This window comes from Bubalus kerabau, chromosome 9 (assembly GCF_029407905.1).
Source record: "Bubalus kerabau isolate K-KA32 ecotype Philippines breed swamp buffalo chromosome 9, PCC_UOA_SB_1v2, whole genome shotgun sequence".
NCBI classification, from domain to species: Eukaryota; Metazoa; Chordata; class Mammalia; order Artiodactyla; family Bovidae; genus Bubalus; species Bubalus kerabau.
Genome location: NC_073632.1, coordinates 80996579 through 81007685, shown reverse-complemented (window position 1 = coordinate 81007685; position 11107 = coordinate 80996579). Strand labels below are relative to the sequence as shown.

Here is an 11107-nt window from a genome sequence, read left to right as displayed (position 1 = left end):
CTGTGCGTGCATATATATATGTATCACACAGAGATAGAGAGGTATCTGTGTATATACTGTGTATACACAGTATATCTGTGTAGAGATATAGAGAGGCAAAAACACCAAACTGTGCTTGCATTGTGACAGCACAATAAGAGGATGTTAAGAGTGAAGGGGAAAGCAGATAAAATCTTTTAGTTTTATGTAACTGTGATCCTAGCTCAACTGTTTACCAAACTTGTCTATAACTCCCCTCCAAACAGACAGACTTCTTTTAAGCGGAAAGAGTTCTTTACAAAAAACACTTTGTTTTCACATACATCTATACTATTCAAAACAAAATCAAACCTGCTGGCAAATTGTGGGTTCCCAGGGACATTTAAGCTCTCATTAAAATGGAAAGCAATCAAACCTTTACATCTACAGATTACACATTTAATAGTTTCACAAATCTGACAAAATTCATGAAGACATCTAGAATGCTTTCACCAAATCGTAGACATAAATATAGAAATCATCATCAAATTTGATGAAGCAGATGGACAGTTTGACCTTTACTTGATGGATGATCATGCCATTCCTTTCAGAGACATCTTGTTTGGTGTATTCCACTTGTTTACCCACCAAGAAGTCTACCACTTCTCCTCGTTCCCTTTGTACTGGAAGTGAATCAATAGAATAAGGCATAACGCGAAGGTCACCTTCTTTATAATCATCTAAGAGCTGGTACATATACAAGACAGGATCTTCTTCATAGGTGATGTAAAAACCCGTGTTCATTACAGGGACGCGTGCTAGGGTCATTCCCCTCCACTCATCTTTAGAGCCATCCTCCGTTTCAAACAGGTGCTTCACTGCTTTGCTACTCATCATGTCCGCTAGGTGTGCATCACAGGTTTAAGAGGTTGCAACTCTATCAGGGAGGACTTCAAGTGCAGAAATTCTTTCATCTTTATTAAGTTCTAGTTCATAGACACAGTCAAATCCATCGTATTTTATAAGATACAAAGAAGGATTTACAGGCACCTGGTCCAGAATGGTTCCTTTCCACTGGGTGACAGGGCTGTTACCTTCTTTCCACCCATGGCGAATCCTGCAGCCTATGATACTCTGTTCTGGCTGAGAAACAAGTGAGCTGGATCCCACACTGCTCCAATGTTTTGCGTGAGTCGTCCTTTTCTTCATTATGCTAGCAGATACACCAGTGATATCTGCATCAGCTCTGGACCACTGGTCAGCTATCTTCCTTAATGAAGTCTTCATCTGAAATTACGTGAAAAGTGGAACTGCTGGATGAGGATGAAAGTTCAAGATTCTCCAACTTGAAACCTTCCACGGAATTTCAGTGTTCTTATTAATCCATTACCCAAGTACTTCTTTTACAAGTTCAGCAAAAGCTTGAAATAGTTAAGTACTTTGCGGGGCCGCAGGTGCCAATGTCCGAAGCCCGCGGTCCTGCTGCTCGCTCCCAGCACTGGCAACCCAGGAAAAGACACAGCCCGGCCATGCCCCCGCCCCAGCCACGCCCAGCCACGCCCAATCCCTAAGCACAGCCCCGCCCCAGCCTTGCCCCCAGCCTTTCGGCGCCTGTGCGCTGAGGGTGCCTGCGCACTGAGGCCCCCTGACTGTGCCTGCCTTTGTTGACTGGATGCCAAAATCTTTATTTATCGTTGCAAAATTTCAGTTATTAAAAGGGTGTGCTTGATTTTCTTTCGATCCTATAAGAGGTCAAGTATGCACAGTTCTTGCATTTCAAGCTCTTATGATTAAGGAAAACTGTACAGACGGAGATCATGGATCACGCGGAGCTGCATCACTGAGTAACAGGATATGTGAGTTGCCTATCAGGATCCTTCCTCTGTCCTTGGCATCATCCATCCCTGGGCCCTGGGCTCACAAACAGGCTGTGCTGCTGCTTGCATACATAATTCACCCGCGCTTGTCAGTGGCTACAAAATGATGTCACCAGCTTTGTTCTCCACAAGAAAACTCTTAGTTCAGTTCAGTTCAGTCACTTCTTGCGTCCAACTCTTTGCGACCCCATGGACTGCAGCACGCCAGGCTTCCCTGTCCATCATCAACTCCCAGAGCTTGCTCAAATTCATGTCCATCAAGTCGGTGATGCCATCCAACCATCTCATCCTCTGTCATCCCCTTCTCCTCCTGCCTTCAATCTTTGCCAGCATCAGGGTCTTTTCCAGTCAGTGACTTCATTGCATCAGGTGGCCAAAGTATTGGAGTTTCAGCTTCAACATCAGTCCTTCCAATGAATATTCAGGACTGATTTCCTTTAGGGTTGACTGGTTTGATCTCCTTGCAGTCCAAGGGACTTTCAAGAGTCTTATCTAACACCACAGTTCAAAACCATCAATTGCTCAGTGCTCAGCTTTCAGTTGGACTATAAAAGTCCAACTCTCACATCCATACATGTCTACTGGAAAAACCATAGCTTTGACTATACAGAACTTTGTTGGCAAAGTAATGTCTTTGCTTTTTAATATGGTGTTTAGGTTGGTCATAGCTTTTCTTCCAAGGAGCAAGTGTCTTTTAATTTCATGGTTGCAGTCACCATCTGCAGTGATTTTGGAGCCCAAGAAAATAAAGTCTGTCACTGTTTCCACTGTTTCCCTATCTATTTCCCATGAGGTGATGGGACCAGATGCCATGATCTTCGTTTTCTGAATGTTGAGCTTTAAGCCAACTTTTTCACTCTCCACTTTCACTTTCATCAAGAGGCTTTTTAGTTCTTCTTCACTTTCTGCCATAAGGGTGGTGTCATCTGCATATCTGACATTATTGATACTTCTCCCAGCAATATTGATTTCAGCTTACACTTCATCCAGCCTGGTATTATAGCACGATGTGTTCTGCATATAAGTTAAATAAGCAGGGTGACAATATACATCCATGACGTACTCCTTTCCTGATTTGGAACCAGTCTGTTGTTCCATGTCCGGTTCTAACTATTGCTTCTTGAATTTCTAAGGAGGCAGGCAAAGTGGTCTGGTATTACCATCTCTTGAAGAGTTTTCCACAATTTTTTGTGATCCACACAGTCAAAGGCTTTGGCCCTTACAGTCATTTGGGAGCTGAGAGAACTGTATTTGAAGGTGTTTGCAGAACCGTCAAAACTTCTGGCTTGATTTGACCTTCTCTGTGCCGTGTATGTAGAAGCCATGAACTTAATACTCTGTTAGTATTATGACTCAAAAAAATAAAAAAGAACAAGAAAATTAAGTATTCAGTGTGCCCCAGATGGCTTTCTACTTGACTTTGGACACCAGAGATGGGAGAATTTTTAGCTGTTCTGTAAAACTCGTGATATGAAGTTCATTAAACACGAGCCAGAGTGATGGGAATCTTCAAGTATCTCTACCGAAACTTATTCTGAGACTTCTTAATGATGGTAAAGAAGTCAAAGTAACATGCCCAGGGTCATGCTCCTTTTTCAAAGAGTCCATAACTTTGAAGAAAGAATAATATATTATTTGGAAGGAATGTAGAATAACCATTAGTGTTTATAGTTGAATCATGTTTAGGAGTAGCCTGTGCCTTTGAAACTACTCCATGAAAGAGTTCTGTGATTTCATCAATTTAGGAGACCACTCTCAATACTTTCTTTTCCTTACAGGGTGTCACTGATATCTGATGAGTTCTGAGAACTTCTGCAGTAAAGAACCCCTGGAAAACTTCAGATTAAACAAACAAGCACAACAAACAAACAGATATCTAATGGTGAGTGTTTCAGTTATCTGCTTTGTGAGTGTGTATTACCATTTTTATCTTCTATCTCCTCTACAAAACCCTTACTAAAACTCTGAGGTGAAAAAGGTGAGTTCATGTTTTGAGTGAATGTGAAGAAGTGGTTGGGTGTATGGCAAAAGGAAAGACTGGCTTTGGGTGATAGCCGACCTATGGGTTCCATAGACAATGCAGAGTAACAAGGTGGGTAAAGCTCAACATTCAGAAAACTAAGATCATGGCATCTGGTCCCATCACTTCATGGCAAATAGATGGGAAAACAGTGGAAACAGTGGGTGACTTTATTTTTATGGGCTCCAAAATCACTGCATGTGGTGATCAGAGCCATGAAATTAAAAGACGCTTATTCCTTGGAAGGAAAGTTATGACCAACCTAGACAGCATATTAAAAAGCAGAGACATTACTTTGTTAACAAAGGTCTGTCTAGTCAAGGCTATGGTTTTTCCAGTGCTCATGTATGGATCTGAGAGTTGGACTCTAAAGAAAGCTGAGTGCTGAAGAATTGATGCTTTTGAACTGTGGTGTTGGAGAAGACTCTTAAGAGTCCCTTGGACTGCAAGGAGACCCACCTAGTCCATCCTAAAGGAGATCAGTCCTGGGTGTTCCTTGGTAGGATTGATATTGAAGCTGAAACTCCAATACTTTGGCCACCTGATGCGAAGAGCTGACTCATTGGAAAAGACCCTGATGCTGGGAAAGATTGAGGGCAGGAGGAGAAGGGGATGACAGAGGATGAGATGGTTGGATGGCATCACCGACTCAATGAACATGGGTTTGGGTGAACTCCGGGAGTTGGTGATGGACAGGAAGGCCTGGCGTGCTACGATTCATGGGGTTGCAAAGAATCAGACATGACTGAGCGAATTAACTGAACTGAACTGACATATGGGTTCCATGGACAGTGCAGAGTAACAAGGTGGGTAAATAGAGATACTGTGGGATTTTGGAGGAGGGACATGCAACGCAGATAGGAGGAGGTCAGAGAAGGCTTCCTATACTGTGAAAGCTGAGTTGAAACTTGAAGGGTGAATGGGAATGATCCAAGACGCTTACTTCTTGGAAGGAAAGTTATGACCAACCTACATAGCATATTAAAAAGCAGAGATATTACTTTACCAACAAAGGTCCGTCTAGTCAAGGGTATGGTTTTTCCAGTAGTCATGTATGGATGTGAGAGTTGGACTGTGAAGAAAGCTGAGCACCGAAGAATTGATGCTTTTGAACTGTGGTTTTGGAGAATACTCTTGAGAGGCCCATGGACTGTGGAGATCCAACCAGTCCATTCTAAAGGAGATCAGTCCTTGGTGTTCTTTGGAAGGAATGATGGTAAAGCTGAAACTCCAATACTTTGGCCACCTCGTGCAAAGAGTTGACTCATTGGAAAAGACTCTGATGCTTGGAGGGATTGAGGGCAGGAGGAAAAGGGGACAACAGAGGATGAGATGGCTGGATGGCATCACCAACTTGATGGACATGAGTTTGGGTGAACAGGGAGTTGTGATGGACAGGGAGGCTGGCGTGCTGCAATTCATGGGGTGGCAAAGAGTCGGACATGACTGAGCGACTGAACTAATTGAACTGAAGCGTTCCATTATCATTACTATGTAACAAATTACCTCAAAACTTAGTCTTAAAACAACCATTTCATTTTGCTCACAATTGGGAAATCAGCAGGGACTTTTTTTTTAAACTCTAAATTTTATTTTTTTGGCCACACTACATGGCATGCGAAGTCTTCCCACACCGGGGATCAAACTTCTGCCCCTTGCACTGGGAGTGTGGCATCTTAACCACTGGACCAGGGGAGGGTCTTGGTTGGGCATTTCTTACTTGGAGGTTCCCCTGTGTTTGCAGCCAGATAGCAACTGGGCTGCAGTCACCTGAAGGCTGCTGCCTTAGTTTTCCAGGGTTTCTGTAACAATGTATCACAAACTAGGTGCTTTAAAGGACAGAGATTTATGGCTCACCAATTTGGAGCTAGAAGTCCAAAATCAAGGTGTCAGCAGGGTCACACTCTGCTTGAAGACTCTAAAAATGGATCATTCCTTGATTCTTCCTAGCTTCCTGTGGTGGTTTAGTTGCTAAGTCCTATCCGACTCCATTGTAATACCATGGGCTGTGGCCCGCCAGGCTCCTCTCCATGGGATTTCCCAGGCAAGAATCTGTAGTGGGTTGCCATTATCTTCTCCAGGGGATCTTCCTAATTCAGGGATCGAAACCCGGTCTCCTGCATTGCAGGCAGTCTCTTGCATGGCAGGCAGATTCTTCACCGATTCCTCCAGTGGTTGCCGGTAGTCTTTGCCTCATAGATGAATCCCGTCCGTCGCTGCCTTTCTTGTCAGGTGACCTTCTCCCTGTCTGTCTCTTCACAGGGTAGGCTTCTCCTTCTGTTTGTCACTGTGTCCGTATTTCCCTCTTCTAGTGAAGACACCAGTTATTAGATTAGGAACCCCTCTGGTCTACAGCCACACCACCCTGAACATGCCCAATCTCGTCTGATTTCAGAAGTTAAGCAGGGTCAGGTCTGGTTAGTACTTAGATGGGAGGAACCATTCTGGTTCAGTATGACTTCACCTTAACTTGGCTATGTCTGCAAAGACCATCTTTCCAAGTATGGTTACATTCACAAGTTCCAGAGGTTAGGACTTGACATTCCTTTTGGAGGGACACTATTAACCTCATAATAGCTGGTTGAGGCTGAATGTCTATGATGTCTCATTCACATTCTGGCTGTTGAGGCTGGTTGTCAGATAGGATACTCAGCCGGACTGTTGACCAAAGCACCTGAGCATGGTGGTCTGGGAGAAGCTGAACTTCTTACTTGGTGGTTGATACCCCTACTCCCACCCCCTCCCTCAGCAGACATCCTGAGGACTGGGAGGAAGCTTCATGGCCTTTTCTGGCCTTGCCTCAGAAATCATATAGCATCACTTGTGTCATACTCAATTGGTTGAAGCAGTCACAGACTGTGACTCCCAGTGGAGGAGTGTGAAAGAATTTGAGAGTATGGGATTATTTGTTCTCTGAAATGGAATGTTCAGTGTTTTTATAAATGAAAAGGAATTAACAAAACAGTTAAAAGTCTTCAAAAGCCTATGACTGTTCTATTACCCACACCCCACTGATAAAAAGAGCACCAGGAAAAGAGCAGAAGAAGACAAGATAAACTAGGAGTGGAGCCCACCCCTCCACAAACAGCTTTCTTTTTTAAATTTATTTTTAATTGGAGGATAATTGCTTTACAATGTTGTGTTGGTTTCTGCTGTACAATAATGTGAATCAGCTATAAATATACATATATCCCTTTCGAGCAAATAGCTTTTTCATTGCATTGTTCTCAGGTAAGCATTTAAGTATGCCAGCGCTAAGACCCTGGCTGATACAGACTCATGGATCAGAGCACATTTGCTTTCTTATATTAGATGTTTAAAACAGTATCATGTATTCTGATGAACTGTGGCATACTCTTTCCTTCAGCATACCGTATTGAGAGGGGATGGACACCTTCATTGATCTCTAAGTGAATGCTTGTTCCTTTTTAGTCATTCATGTATATGCATGCATTTTTGGAGTCTCCCAGGTGGCTCTAGTAGTAAAGAACCCACTTGTCAAAGTAGGAGACATAAGAGACTTGGGTTCAATCCCTGGGTGGGAAGATCCCCTGGAGGTGGAAATGCAGACTAGAAGGAAAGAGGACAAAGTTACCTCTGTGAAGTAATAACAGTTAGTTGTGCTGGGAAATGTTTAAAAACCAGCTCTCTTGTTGGGGGTAGTCCAGACTTGTGGCATTTGCCATTTTCTGTGGTGTAAATGTTTCTGCCAGGGCCAGTTTCAAAACACCAGTGTGACAATGTTGAATAAAAATTGGGAGGAGATGCCATCTCAGTAAGGTTTCCCAGGTGGCGCTAGTGGTAAAGAACCTGCCTGAGAATGCAGGAAACTTAAGAAATCTGTGCATGGGGAAGGTCCCCTGGAGAAGGACATGCACGGCAACCCAGTATTCCTGCCTGGAGAATCCCTTGGACAGAGGAGCCTGACGGGCTACAGTCCATGAGGTCGCAAAGAGTCAGACACACTGAAGGAACTTAGCATGCATGCATGCCATCTAAATATCATCTCTAGCAAGCTGGCAGAAGCCAGCTCCAGCACCCCACTGTTTCTATCCAGCCATAGGCAGATTGGGATGAACACATTTATATGACAGCAGGAATTTAATAGATTAAAACACTATAGTGAAGTAGTTTTTCGGGAAAGTTATTGTAAGTCAAAAAGGGAGTGTTAATTAGCTAGCAGGTGAATATAAATAGGAAGCACAGGTGTGTTTGTGTACCCTCTCAATGGAGGGTACAGTGCCATTCAAGCATTCCAGGTTTCAAATGCAGATGAAGGCAGCCTCATGGTTCCAGGATCCTGGTACATTGTCATGGTTTCTAAACTATTGAATGTGTTGGCTTACTATTGCAAATCAAGCTTCTGTTATAGCTGGAGAGTTTAGTTGTCTTCTTTCTTAAACCAGTTTTATGTTTAATTTTTAATTAGCAACATGAGGTGGGAGGGTGAAAAATTATCTGAAGATAATAGAACAACCAGCATGGTTTCATTTGAAGTTCTCTGAACGTATGCTGGAAATGTGACCAAAATTATATAACTGAATCTTGGAATCCAGAACCCAGGTGACAGCCTTTAAAGCTTAAAAGAATAACTTTAAAGAGAACAATACATAGAAGTAGTAAATAGCAAGTATTAAAGTGACAGTATGTATAAACCCCTAACATGGACCATGATAAAAATATAAATAGGTTTCAAAAATGTTCAGAAAAATCCTGGTATGAAGGGAGTACCAAAGTTATTATGGAAAACTAGCTGTATTTTCAAGTTAAGACCAAAAATCTTGAAGTGAAATAGGTGCCAGCCTCGATCTCCTGCATGTTGTATCATTACATGAAATTGTCAAAAATCCAAAGGAAGAATGGATAGGACATTGGGAATTTATTTTGATATTTTAAAACTTGTGTGCAAATTGGGTTTCTGCAATTACATGCTATTTTAGATGCTTTATTAGAAGTCAGTAGTGTCCTGATGATGGGTCGCTAGGAATAGACAGCCCTCTGTGTAGCAGTACAGAAGTGCATTATCTATAGAGAATTTAAAAACAGTAATTAAAATGACTACTGGTTAATTTGCTTTTCATCACAATCATGTGCTAGTAATTCTAAGCAATGTCAATGATGAATCTTAAAAAAAAGTTGTTGATTTAAGTTCTAAATTTTTATAGTTACAACCAAGTGTTAATTACATATTAGCTGCAAATTTGCTTATATTATTATTACTTGTCCTTTAATAGACATTGTATTTTACAAAGAAATCAATGTAGAGAATTCTCAGTTATTTTCCTGGCTCTAATGCATGTGGATTTAGCTACAAATGCTTGTTTCTATAGTAAGTTCATAATGGTTTGGAGTTCTAGCTGGTTTCTGACAAAGTTCACATCTTCTTCTGCTTCGTTCTACAGGGCTTATCAGTACAGGTGAACTTTTAGTGCCTCTCTGAGAGAATTAAGGAGCATAAATGAGGGGAAATAGAAAAATAGAATATGTATGTTTTTGATGTAATAAATCTTCATTGAGCACACAATGTCAGAAGATTGCTGTCTATCATATATCATTGTTATCCGAAGAACTTGTGGAATGTTTGTGGTGTTTGGGGGCTGTTACCATACAATAATGTTAGCGTATAAAAGATGATAAGCTTAAAACTCTCTTTTTCATTTTTTTTGCCACTGTTTTCCACACATATAAATAGAATATAGATTGGCATTGTCCAGTGGAGTTTTCCTCATTGATGGAAGTGTTCTATATCTATACTGTCCAGTTTAGTAACCACTAGTCACATGTCACTATTAAGCACTTGAAATGTGGCTTGTGAGACTGAATTTTTAATTTAGTTTGATTTAATTTTTATCGCCACCGGTGGCTAGTGTCTACAACAGTTGGACAGTGCAGGTCTAAACTCAATTTATTTCCTTCTAAAACTATGTAGAAAATAACTCATGAAATATCCACAACAGGAATAAAATCTGAATAGCTTTTATATAACATGCACTATCTCCATCACTCAGTTAGCACTGGCTTTCTCCTGGCTTTCAGTTCAGTTCAGTTCAGTCACTCAGTCGTGTCCGACTCTTTGCGACCCCATGAATCGCAGCACGCCAGGCTTCCCCGTCCATCACCAACTCCTGGAGTTCACTCAGACTCATGTCCATCGAGTCAGTGATGCCATCCAGCCATCTCATCCTCTGTCGTCCCCTTCTCCTCCTGCCCCCAATCCCTTCCAGCATCAGAGTCTTTTCCAAAGAGTCAACTCTTCGCATGAGGTGGCCAAAGTACTGGAGTTTCAGCTTTAGCATCATTCCTTCCAAAGAAATCCCAGGGCCGATCTCGTTTAGAATGGGCTGGTTGGATCTCCTGGCTTTAGTGGTTATCATTTTATATGCAAATTATCTGATTTCCCAATAATCTATGGATTCCTTTGAGGGAAGCTATTGTTAATTTATTGGAGAAGGCAAAGGCACTCCACTCCAGTACTCTTGCCTGGAAAATCCCATGGACGGAGGAGCCTGGTAGGCGGCAGTCCATGGGGTCGCTAAGAGTGGAATACGACTGAGTGACTTCACTTTCACTTTTCACTTTCATGCATTGGAGAAGGAAATGGCAACCCACTCCAGTGTTCTTGCCTGGAGAATCCCAGGGACAGAGGAGCCTGGTGGGCTGCCGTCTATTTTTTTGCATTCTTTAAGCATCTACCACAGTGTATGTATGTGTATGTGTAGCCAATAGTAGGCATCAATAAATATTGACTGAATCATAACCTGTAAAGTAGTGACATTGATACACACACATATGCACACACGTACACACTATATATTTAATCATTATTTGAAGATTCTCTATATTTATGAATTTACCCACTCACTAAAATTTGTTTGTAATCCCCAGATCAACACTCCCAGTGCTTCCGTTGTCATTTATGGACTGCAGAGCATGGTGACAAATTTAAGATTGCCCATCATGCACATTGAGAGGGATCATGCACATTGAGAGGGAACAAGCCTGAATTCTGCCTTCTGGCTTCAGCTCTCATGCTATATACAGGGCCCTTTGCCTGGTCTATTTAATGCTATATTTTTCATGTTTTTGTTGGTGATTTCACTGTTTAAAAGAGTGAAATATTAGTGCTAAAACATTTAGTGTTTTAAGGTGCAAGAAGGCTAATGTGCCTTACAGAGTAGATACATGAGTCAGATAAGCTTCATGCAATTGGTGCTGTTGGCTGTGGGTTCAATGTTAATGAGTCAACAGTTAA

General features: G+C 41.9%; 1 pseudogene; it reads right to left on the bottom strand.

The window, feature by feature from the left end:
* Window positions 1-205: 205 nt before the first annotated feature.
* Window positions 206-1348, bottom strand: LOC129619443 (spindlin-1-like; annotated as a pseudogene).
* Window positions 1349-11107: the final 9759 nt, after the last annotated feature.